Raw genomic sequence first — 13,089 nt, forward strand, 5'->3', positions numbered from 1 at the left:
TTGCATTATAACTCATCGCCTCTTTATATTTGAATTTATCTTTTTACGTACGTATACAGTTTTTTGTATTCCTAAGCTGAAGTTTTTTTCCTGTAAATGTGATAAAAATGGCAAGTTTTCGGCACAAAGGATGACGGTGCATTGTTGCAGCAGGCTGCAGCGGTATCAGGACATCTCGCACTTGGAGACCTCGGTACTTGGGTTTTTTTCACCTCGACATTTTCCCGATATCTCGGCACTTGTCGGTATCTTTGTCGGTATAATGATATAAAGATAACACTTGTTTATACATGTACAAGAATAGTTCTCTTTTCTTTTAAAACTCTAACCAACGACGAAGATCTAAATCTTATGTCATAAACACACGTGTTCCATGGTACAATAATAATGTACATTGTAGTTCAGACTTCCGAATGTGTCAATTTACGATATATTTATACATATAAATATTCATTAACAACCTTAATGCATGTTATCATTTTTCTTTCAAGTCGGTTAATTATAAGCTCTGCAGTTATCTTTCATATCATACAATAATTAGTTTACGGCAAATTAAATCCTTAAAAGTATCTTGATTTAAACATATTTTATTGTGTAATTTTTATATACAATGGGATTGGGCACAAGTTTTCCAACTTATACGAAGCCCTCTCCCTACAGAATTATAATCAATTTTATAACAAAGAATACAAAAATGGCAAAATATACATATTTACATATTTACAAGATTTTAGAGAGAGAGAGAGAGAGAGAGAGAGAGAGAGAGAGAGAGAGAGAGAGAGAGAGAGAGAGAGAGAGAGAGAGAGAGAGAGAGGAAGAGAGAGTTTATTTAAATAAATGTATATAATTACTTAATTTATTGAAGTGTATGTATTTGTGATCACTCCCGATGCTGACGACTGAAGTTGTACTGATCGCTGTTCTTGTCTCGCTGCTTTAATAAAGTTCATCACATCCCGTGCCTTGGTATCTTTCTCCTGTCAATCTGTTGCTTTCTTAATTACGTTTCTCTTCGATCGCCAGCATCGGAAGGATATTAAGAAACATTTTTTTATTACATGTAGTTCATATTATAAATAGGAAACGTAAAGGAGGAGGGAGGGGGGTTAAAACCTATTACATTCAGTTATATACTCTTGAGTGCTCTGACATATTGTAATGTTATCTTCAATAGTTAAATCTGGACTTCCATGTAGTAGTAGCTGCAGATCTAAAGGAATGAAGTTGTTTAATGTTCGAAATAATTGAATTCTCTGGTCAGCGTAATTATTACATGTAAAGAAGAAGTGATGGGCATCCTCAATGGGATGCCCACATTGGCATTGCTGGTAATCTATTAAATTAGAGCGGAATAAATCATTGTTAAGGGTACTACATCTATTTCTTAATCTGGCATGCAATATATTTGCTTTTCTATTTCCAATAGAATAATAAATAGGTACTTTTGTAAGATTATTCAGAGACTTTTTAAAAATGTTATATGAAACACTATTTCTAATATTTATATCTAGCTGGTTCCAAAGTCGAATAGTGGAAGGAAAATACGATGCATTTGAGAGCTGGAGACGGAAATTAGGTAAAGTAAAGTTGTTAGCATTTCGAAGATTATAGGAAGAATGTTCTGAGACTAGTGGGGGTAATAATGAATAGAGGTAGTTGGGTGTAATTTTGTTATTTATTTTGTAAAATAGTTGTAGTTTTCTACGGGAACGACGGGAAGTAAGTGGTTCTAGACCGCTTTCCAAATACAGTGAATTTCTGCTAGCGTAAGACGGTAGTCCAGTAATTATTCTAGCAGATTCAAGCTGAAGTTTTTCTAATTTTTCTGCGTCACTAAGAGAGCACCCATCCCAAACCTCACAACAGTATTCAAACAGTGGCCGAATGTATGACTTGTAATTTTTTATTAAAGTTTGTTTATTAAGAGTATATTTAAGTTTTCGAAGAACACTTACCTGTTTTGATACCTGTTTACATATATTATCAATGTGGATATTCCATTTACAATTAGCTTCCAAAGTTACTCCTAAGTGCTTATGATTATCTACAAAATCTACACTTACATTATTGAATTTGATATCGATTATGTGATTATGTTCCGTATTAGAAATAAGTAAAGCTTCCGTCTTTTGGGGGTTAAAAGTTACTAACCATTTATTTGCCCAATTTTGAATTTTACTAAGGTCTTCGTTAATTTTAGTTTCTATTTCTAAAATTGATGGCCCAGAGCATAGCAAAGAAGTATCATCAGCAAATAATTTAGAAAGACTTTCGAGGTTGTCTGAAATATCATTAATATACAATATAAAAAGGAACGGACCTAATACTGAGCCTTGGGGGACACCAGAATTTGTAGATTTGACGGAAGATTTACTATTTCCTACAAAAACTTGCTGTTTCCGATTACTGATGTAATTTTTTAACCAATTTAGCAATTTTCCGCCTATACCATAATTTGCTAGTTTAACATTAAGTCCCTTGTGCCACACACGATCGAATGCTTTCGAAATATCACAGAAAACTAAACATGTTGAGTGCATTTTTTCAATATTTTCACATAGGGAATGGTAGATTTCAATAAGTTGGTGAGATGAAGAATGTCCAGGTTGAAAACCTGACTGATATTTATATATGAGGGAATTATCAAGTAAGTAATCGTTTAGATATTTGACTACCAATCTTTCAAAAACTTTTCCTATTGTACTTAAGAGAGATATAGGTCTATAGTTAGTAGAATTATGCTTATCTCCCTTTTTAAAGAATGGCGTGACTAGAGCTAATTTCCACTGTTTTGGGAAGATACCAGTATCCAAGGAAGATCTGAATATTAGAAATAAGGGTAATGCAATAGAAGATGCTGTGTGTTTTAGCACAGGGACCTGGCACGAAAAATGTTAACCAACAGTATACATATATATATGTTATAGTATCAAGGGTACGAACTCGGCGGTCGAGAAAAACGGACCTATTTTTTTAAAACCGTGATTATTTTAATAAATGGGTTCTATACAACATTGACGGATATCTTACCTTAAAGAGAAATAATTTATCTTTCCATGGAGTGCTTGATGAACAAAATTGGCCAAATATTGACGAAGTTATGGCTTGATGAATCGGGAAATTTACGAAAATTATGCTAGGTAGACATTTCCCTGTCCGGTCGAAATATCGTCTCGGCTCTAATGGGCACCTCAAAAACCAAGCCATAATCACAAAATCTACGCTTGTGGTGGTAAACAGTACCCATAACTGTGTTCATCCAAAATCTCCTTTGGAGGTGTCATGACCCGTACTTTGTAGAAACTCCATTAAAACATCGTGTAGCTCACTTACTTTAACCGTCACCGCCATGTTCATTTGTTCTTCGGAACGCTTCTCGACTTTACATATCGTGACTACATTATGCAAATTATGTTATGTTGTGCTTGTAGGTTTCGCGGAAAATTTGAATATTAAAACGTATCGGAATACCTCTGACTAAACCCATTGAATTACACTGCAGGGGAAGTCACTCTAATCGCTCTTCACTAGGACGTTGCTTTCGATGTCACAAGTCAGAAAGCGCCGGTAATTTTGGATTAAAATATTGCGTTTGACTATATAGACATCGTTTATATGCTTTTGCATGGTTTGTGTGTGATTATGGATTATCGGAGGACTGATGCGTGATTATGACTCTAGGAAAAAAGGTATACTATTGTGAAAAAATTAACTTTAATCGAGGTGGGGGTAAAAAATCCAATATGGCGACTGTCGTCCCTTTCTCTGTTTTATAGTAAATATCCCGATTTTTTAATAATTTTTCAAATCTCGTATTTTTCGAAAAAAAATCATATGACTGTCATATATACTCATCAGTCCATCCTCCAAATACAAAAAAAATGTATGACAACATCCATTTTCATTGAGTTGGCCCCCTGTGGAATAAATTGGTTGTAATTTATTTTTCTGATATTCACAACTGGAATATTTGCAATATATTGATCATCGTATCGCTATAAGTCTATAACAACCTGTCATTTGACACGAACACATGCATTTTTATGTAATAAATCTTGTACCGAAGTACATGTATATGTTGGTTTTTTTTTTTTTTTTTTTTTTTTTTTTGCGGGAGGTCGCCGTAGATCTAGAGGCCCCGCCCCCGCCATAGCATTGGCTACAAGCCTCGATGTTCACGTGTCAGTCAATTATAATTACCAACTGATTGACGAGGTGTGTTCCATTGGTTACTGAATCATTTATTTCTGCAACCAAACCGAAGCATATGATATGAAATGTGTCGCTATACAGAAATCTTCAAGTATATGTTGCAAAAAACTTTAATTTACGTTCCGGGACTTGTATTTTGCATAACCAGAATAAAATACCTATCACTGTAAAATCTACTAAATTTGATGTATACGCCGTAAACTCCCTATGAACGGAGTAAATAGTGAACAGCTAACTTTAATTTGATTGCTGTAAAATCTTGCGATATTGGAAATTAAAGCTCAGATATGTCAATGTCTGAGGCACGTTCATGTCTTCTCAGTAACAACTTACAAATGTACCTAGCTTCAGTTAACATTTTATGCAGAGAGAACGTGGTAAACTTTCCTGTACATATATGTTTGTGGTTAAAAAAACTGAAAAGTTACGTGTATTTGGCCGATGACATTGTCGAAATCAATTTTTTACGTTTGCAAATTGCAATTAATTGTAAAAATCAGATTTCCTGGTATTGTATAATTTTTTTAATATATTTCATGCCTTTTGACATATTTTTAGTTGATTGTCACAGTTTCGTTATTTAACAAAATTTAATTAAATTCCGTATGATCGTAGATAAAAATTTGCAGATTCCATAATAATGGTATGATTTTCCGTGGTCTATTTAATTTATATTTTAATGTTACATGCATTTTTATCGCCAGCGGAACATGATATTGACGTCAATTTTTTTGTTAAGCACTAACACAGAATTTATGGAAAATTCGTTGAAAAACGAATGTGAAATTCGACTGAAAATTAGTCAAAATGCATTAAATATCATATATAAGAAAAGATTCAATAATATACTAAAACGAACATTCTTAAAAGTGTGCAATATAGCGATTCCCCCTAATAAAAAGCTATTCCTTCGTTCGCGGTACCGCCAGGTGGTCGCTCTCACTGCCTTGAATGTTGCTCATATGACGTCACAATGCTTCGAAGCCAAACCGGAAGTTGCGTTGATTGTTTTTCAAACAGGTGCAAATGGGCAAATTTCGATCTTAATTAAATATCTCGAAGATTTCTGGATCGATTTTCATAATTATTTTTTTGTTTTTGTTGGATTAAAATTTTCTTTCTGAATAAAGGAAGGAACATTTCCATTACACTACCTCTTTAACGTAGACCGTCCCTTCTGTGACGTCATACGATTGTAACGTCGCTATATCCGGATCTCGGCAAACGTATTTTATTTCTCCGTACCCATCTATTACAACTCGCTTCTGAAATTGGCATTCGAGCAAGATTTCGTCTAGAACCTTTAAGAGTGTTTACTTGGAAGTGTATCATTCTAAAGGTGTGACAAACGAAAAATATAGTATAATTTTGAAGATTCATGCATGAAGTCAAATCCAAGAGTCATAATAGTCGCTAAACGATCAGATGGAATACACATGGATTTACGGGGACGCAAAATGAAAAACTTCACGCCAGTAGTAGCAAGTGAATGACCGTTATAGTTAATGAAGGTATGAACATGTTACGGCAGGGGCGTTACCGTAGGAAGCGGGGGGCAGGGGGGGAGGGGGCAACTGCCCCCCCCCCTCGTTCCCCAGGACGGGGGGGGGGCAAACATGTCTTTTTGCCTCCCCATTTTCGCCGACTGAAATTTTCTAAAAATGCTTCTTTGAAAGAAAAAAGGGTCCTCCGGCACATTTTTCGTACTTCATTCTAGAAAATTTTCCGCTGCGCGGCGCATTTCCTAAAACGTTCAAGCACAAAATGTCAAACCTTAAATAGTAAAAATTCAATACACACAAACTAGACTAAAAATGTCCATCAAGGAATTCTATGTACTATTTTAAAAAATGTCTCTTAAAAGATCAATTTCTTTATATGTCTTAGCGAGACAATGAATTCATTTTTTTATGTTACACAACAATGTGCCGATGGTGTGAAGCCGGTATATTCAGATCGAGTAGGGTTGCATAATGTTATTACGACAAAATTATCATTTCTAAGTGCAGGTAGCTTTAAATCGAAAAATTACCATGTTAAGAACGCTTTATAATCATTAAACTTTATCGTAAAACTCATCTCAGCCATTCTAAATCGTAATTTTTTTTCCCGGGGGAAACCCCCGGACCCCCTAACACCAAATTCTCGCGCTTTTGGGCGCTCGCAAATTCATCAAAATGCATCGTAAAACTCATCTAAGCCATTCTAAATCGTAATTTTTTCCCGGGGGAGACCCCCGGACACCCCAAACACCAAAATCTCGCGCTTTCGGGCGATCGCAAAATCATCAAAATACATAAAACTCATCCCGGGGGTCACCCTCAGACCCCTAATAAAACATAAAAATCTCGCGCCTTCGACGCTCACACGCTAATTTGGCCAATTTGCGTATTCGTTAATTTCCTTTTAGCGACCCCACTGTCTATAAATGTGTACAAGGATTAAATTTAGTGATATATGAAAAATGTACAAAAAGCATATATTATATGGTTGGGAGTTGAATTAATCTCCTCAGGACTGTAGGTGTGGCGGGGGGGGGGGGGGTTACAAAATATTGAGGACCTTTGCCCCCCATGACGTTTCATCTTCCTACGCCACTGTACGGGCATATTATTTATATGTTAAGGGGTGTTACAGGGAGGAAATATTTTTTTATATAAAAATCCTTTAAATCCGGAATATTAAGTCATTAGTACATATCTTTAAGCAACCCTGGAGGTAAAATTAAACCGGTGACATGATTTTTATGCGGTTTTTCTGATCAGGATATACATGTATCTAAAATCAAAATATCAAAAAATGAACGAAATCCTTGTAGAAACCAGAAGGTACGGTCTACCTTATTAATTTTTTTGAATATTGGAGGTAATTATATAAACAAGTATCAACAAAATTATTAGAAATAACTTTTGGAAAGTGACAGTTCAGATATTATGAAGGTGTTGGAAGGGAGGTCACTCTTGCTTACACCAGTGGACAGTATTTTATTCTTAATGGTATGGAAAAGCTACTGTCACTTTCCACTCTTTTAATGAGTTTATTCAAAAATATATCATAAACACGGACTTTCTCAAATATGATGGAATCCTTACTACTGTAAGGAAATTATAACAAACTTTTAATACCAAAGAATATAATGTAACCTTATCCGACCAATTTTACCAAATAACATAGCGATATTGTCTAATAATACCATAGGATCAAAGCCTTTTTAGGATTTGGTAGATACAAGAATAAACGTCACTTCGAAAGGTAAAGAAAAGTGAACTGTTTTATTTTCATTAGATGAGAATGATTGGTTTAACATTAATTCCAAGACTACAGTGATATCGCAACATACCTTAACTACTAGCTCACTTCTGTTCAAAGATAAATTGTTCAGCAATCCTTTTGTAACCTGTGTAAGTCAGAGAATCCATTATACATTTGTTTTGAGAATGTGACCAAGTTCATTATCGGATGCATCATTTATTCCATTAAGACTAATTAAAAATATGGGATTTTTTTGGAAATCTTAATGATTTTGATAGCCCAGCCTTTAAAATTGATAAGCAAACTATTTTGCTTATAAAAATATATCTACAAATGTAGTTGTCCACACAAATAATCAAACATTAATTCTCTATTGTATTGCAGTTATGATCATTATGAAGTTTTAAAAATTATTATCAATAACAATGGGGAGAAAGAAAACAAATAAATTCCTATCTAAATGGAAAAAAATGGGATAAATTAATACAGATTCTTGAGTAACTTTTATATATATATGTAGTGTTATCTACCATCAATTTGTTTATTATATAATATTTTTGGATTTTTTGAGCTTCATACACTATATTTACACTATATCTACAGAGTAGGTATTATGAAGACTAAGTCAGACTTTCTTTGAATTTTCATACCTTTCGTCTTCTTTTTCTTCTTTTCTTCTTCCTTTCATTCTCGTCTTCCCTTTTCTTCCTGTCTGTGTTGTTTATATGTGAGTGTGTGATTGGTGTGTGAGAGTGTGTATATATGTGTCCTGGAATGATTTTTTTTTTATATTAATCCTTGTCTCCTGAAATACATCTCCCATATCAATGTATAAATATAGTTCTTATATAATTTTTGTTCTCTGTCTCTTTTTTTTTTTTTTTTTTTTTTTGGGGGGGGGGTGTTTTGTTTTATCTTAAATCCAGTATGAATTAATGAGAGAATGTCACAGTGAGTAAATAAGAATGAAATAAATTACAAAAATATAATTAGATTACAGAATTTAAATGTTGGTGTGAAAGTATATGTATCAATGCATGTAATATTTATATATATTTATATAATATATATTTATTTACCGTATTGATGAAATCATATTTTGGAAAAGAAAAACAATTACAAAAAGAACTTCCGATATACAGTAATTTTAAGGTCTGATGCTTGCTTTTTGATTATGTAAAAGTTCTTGATTACGCCAATGCTTGTCTAGTTCATTTTAAAACTGAATACTGTTTGGTGCTGATACAACATATTCCGGCAAGTTGTTCCATATAGAAACACATCTTCTGTACATGTTTGTAACTGATTTCTATTGAGATCGTAACGATACGACAATTCATTCTCACGTGCTTGCACTTTTCCGGATGTATTTTCAATTACCAAGTGTTGCTCCAATCTCACATGGTATCAAGGTCTTTCTGTAGTTCAATATTATCACGAAGCGTCTATGAAAAAGAATGTCCGTCCGTTTTTTGTCTATGACTTTATAACCCCGAAAGATATTGAGAATAATGCTTATAATTTAATTTAGATACCTCAACCAGGTACTAAGTAGGCACAAATTTCCGTAATTTTGCTTACTTTTACAATAAAACAAATGGAGTTGTGGCGCAATGATATCTTAATTAAGGAATAATTCAGCTTGGCTAATGACTGTGACGCTTTTAAAATTCCCCGCTTTGATGAAATGGATAGGACTAGGTATACGTACCTTCCGACGACACCATAACTATATCTGTCTATATTTCTGGGAAGCCGATTTTGATTTAACGAAAATTTAAAAAAACAACGATGTACTTCGCATGTTAACTTGTTTTGTTATATTTAAATTATCTCCCTTTGTACACAAAACTGTTCAAGTAATGTACGAATTATGATTGTGGCCCACAATAAAGCTAACCTTCTAAAGGGATCAATAAATCTAATCAAAACCCGACGTTAATAGATTATACTGGAATAAAGTCCTTAATCAACGTTGTATATTGTCCTTTTAAAACAATAAATGCCATTGAAAGCCTTTATAAAAAATGCCCCAAATATCAGAATCAGTAGGCCTACTAGATTATACATGATAAATCAGTACATGATTGGTGCCAGATTAGATTTGAAAAATATCTGCGTTTATTCGCAATACATTCTTTTTTTTTAATTTTTCATGTATAATTTGGCACCAATGGGATTCCGTGTGTTCCAAAAATAAACACTTATTTTGGGTTCATGTCCCGTTAAAATGATCGAAACGACGGCATTTTGCTTACTGTTTTTCTAGAAATTTATGCTAAAATAAACAACATAAAAATGTTGAGCATTTATCGACATTATCACAGTATATTACATCCAAAGGAAAACTTTCACAAAAATCACAAATATCTACATAATACACCAAGAGTCAACAAAGTTCAGATCAAAGCGTAGTTTGAAAAAGTCAAACTTCAAATAAAATTTTCCGTTAAAATCATCGCTTTTCTCTGATGCAAGTCCAGGGACGCGCATGGTATTCGTAGTGGGCAGTTTCATTCGCTCTCTGTAATTAAGCTCTTTTCTTTGGTAATTTTCTATGAGATTTCACGGTTTTGAAATTCTTTTCTGCAAACCCAGACGCAGATTTCACTAAACAGAATATCACAGCACATATTCTCAGTAGGCCAAAAAAGAAGAACCATCTCTGATGCTCTTTTGTGTCAGCCTTCACATCCGCTTCGAAGACCGCTCTCTTGGAATAGCTGTAGAGTCCAAAGAAAAGCATATCACCGGAGAATAAAATTAGCACTACCAAGGCTATATCCCATAGCAGTTGTATTGTTAGTCTTTTGTATAGCAACGGTAGTAATATCACAGCCCAGATGAAGTAGACAGAATAGGCTGTAAACGTGTCCATGAAGTTGTAATCGACGACATGGCTTTGAGTGTAAAAAGGACTTACTAAAGCAATTGTAAATCCCGTAAATATGGCGAATCCGATTCTTTCGATGACAGGAGCTTTCAGTATTCCTTTCATAAAATCTGACATCATTGCAAAAACCATATTTGTCGGGGTTTGATGGCTTCAGCTCTTCATCCGTTTTGTGTAATTAACTATGACGTCATACTTTGACGACGTCATCGTTTATGTGGCGCGAAAATATATAATTTGTTTTGACGGAATTTCCTGCCGTCAATGAGTTAGACTGGATTGCCTGCCGTAGGTTTTCTTCTCTCCGCTAGGTTTCGCTCCGAAAATACAACTGTATTTACCTGCCTTAGTACCAATTCTCTCCGCTAGCTGGCTGCGTTCATAATTTTTTTTTTTTTTTTTTTTTTTTTTAAGTTAAAGTCAACGACAATTTGTTTAAAATACAGATCAGTATTATACACTACGTTATCTCTATAACATTGTGTATTTTAAGCAGATTGTTTAAGAAAGTTTAACAAAACATTTGTTGACTGAATTTGAGGTCAACATGTGTTAGATGGAACCGTTGCCTTCGACATCTAGCCTCTTACGTTGGTCCAGTTCAACATAAATGTTGACCTCAAACTCAGTCAACAAATGTATATTAATTTTGCGTTCTACAAAATAAGTTTACATTCTCGTTCAGTGAAACGATTTATCGCCAAGTGGTCTTGATGAATTAGATTATGTTAATTTAGAAATTAGGGACATTAGGTCTACTGAGCAAGTGGTCTTAATACAGAGTGTCATTAATTCTTTCTGTTTTTTTTTAAAATGAAATCGACGTATTTTTTTGAAAGTATAGTTACAGTAGCAATGCACATTAACTTTGCTTAGTACAAAAATGCAATACAATGGCATGTATCTGTGTTGCTCTAAATATTTTCAAATGGTTATTTCCTCCAAGGGCCACACACGCCGATAATTTAATCGAATCTGTCGAGCTATTGAAAAGTACGTTATATATCGCCATGTAATTCTGGTGAAAGACATGTAATAAACTCTCAAACTGTTCCCAGTTCATATGTTCAGCGTTTTAGCGAATATCCCGAGGGTGACTGATATATATGAGGTGAAATGAAGGACAGCTATCGCGATTTCCAAAAAACGGCATTCGTTGGTTTTTAATGGGTCTAATGTATACCACACAATATACGAACCTCGTACATCTATATACCTCACAGCAGTGACATACTAGACACACGGGGGTATAGGATTCACGAGTTCATCGTTGTCTTTTTGAGGATATATGGTTTGTAAAGCTCCTCGTTATCATTTTCGTGCGCAAATAAGCGAATTTTAGATATGAAACTAAAACAAAAATGCTATTTGTAGTACAAATACCCTTCGCATCAAAGATTTCACAAGGTCCAAAGGGCATGCATTTTAGCAAAAATAAAGTTTCTAATTAACGGTCTTTGACAGGGTTAAAAAAACAATAATGTTGTATGATGTATATAGTAAAATAATCATGTTTAAAGAATATGAGTAAGCCTAAAGCAAAATCGCGTTTCTGTTAATAAACGGGCTCTATATATCAGTGATGCATATCTTACCTGAAAGAGAAATACTTATATTTTCATTGAGTGCTTGATGAACAAAATTCGCTAAGTATTGACAAAGTTATGGCCTGATGAACCGGGAAATATACGAAAAATATGCTAGGTAGACATTTCCCTGTCCGGTCGGATGTCGTCTTGCCTCTAATGGGTACTTAAATCACAGGGAATTGTAACGTAGGTTGTGAGAAAGTCTGTTGTGTATACATGTGTACTATATACTATATAAAAGGACAAGGGAACCAACGACTCGCTTGGAAGAGGTACACCTGCCTCTACAAAAGTCGCCCGTATTCCGTCAAACATGGATAAATATGTACATATATAATACCAATACATTCTTAAATAAATTTTCGACATGGAAAACACAACTTCAATCACGATATAATATATTAACATACCTTTATTTCACTATGAACGTGGAAAATGCAGTCAGATTTCCTCGCTGTCGTTTTGCTTGTCCACTGAAATCTAGGTTAAACACGTTTGAGTGGATATTGTGTACCCCATACCCGGACCCGAACTGGAAACCCCATATACACAGTGCCTGTACACTAAAAGCTACACTATTAATGTGGTAACGGTAAAGTAAAGATTAGAGTCTCGACTTAAGTTAGATTCTTCAATTAATGATACGTATATTTCAAATAAAGGTACTTCTAAGAACCTTAACCATGAAACTTAATTTATACAGAGTCTGGGTACAGAATTTCAGTGCAGTAGCGGGTAAGGGCGAGTACACTAAAATGGTACCCATCATCAATTACAATATGGCGGATTATACGAACAAGAGTCGAGTGCTGGATAAAAAAATTGTGATTCCTCGCTTAGTTGTTGGATTGGATTAATGAAAGCGTTATCGGAGATAGCCTATTTGTATTTGCAATGGGAAATTATCACCAGAAAGTGAAATGAATGCATACAAAATTTGTTACAAGGGAATATGAGTGCACTTGACCTAGATTTCACTGGACAGGCATAACGACAGTGAGGATATCTGACTGCATTTTCCACGTTCATGATGAAATAAAGGTATGTTAATATATTATTTCGTGTCTGAAGTTGTGTTTTCCGTATCGAAAATTTATTTAAGAATATATTAGTATTAAATATATACATATTTATCCATGTTTG

This window comes from Argopecten irradians, chromosome 4, assembly GCF_041381155.1.
Source record: "Argopecten irradians isolate NY chromosome 4, Ai_NY, whole genome shotgun sequence".
Lineage (NCBI taxonomy): Eukaryota > Metazoa > Mollusca > Bivalvia > Pectinida > Pectinidae > Argopecten > Argopecten irradians.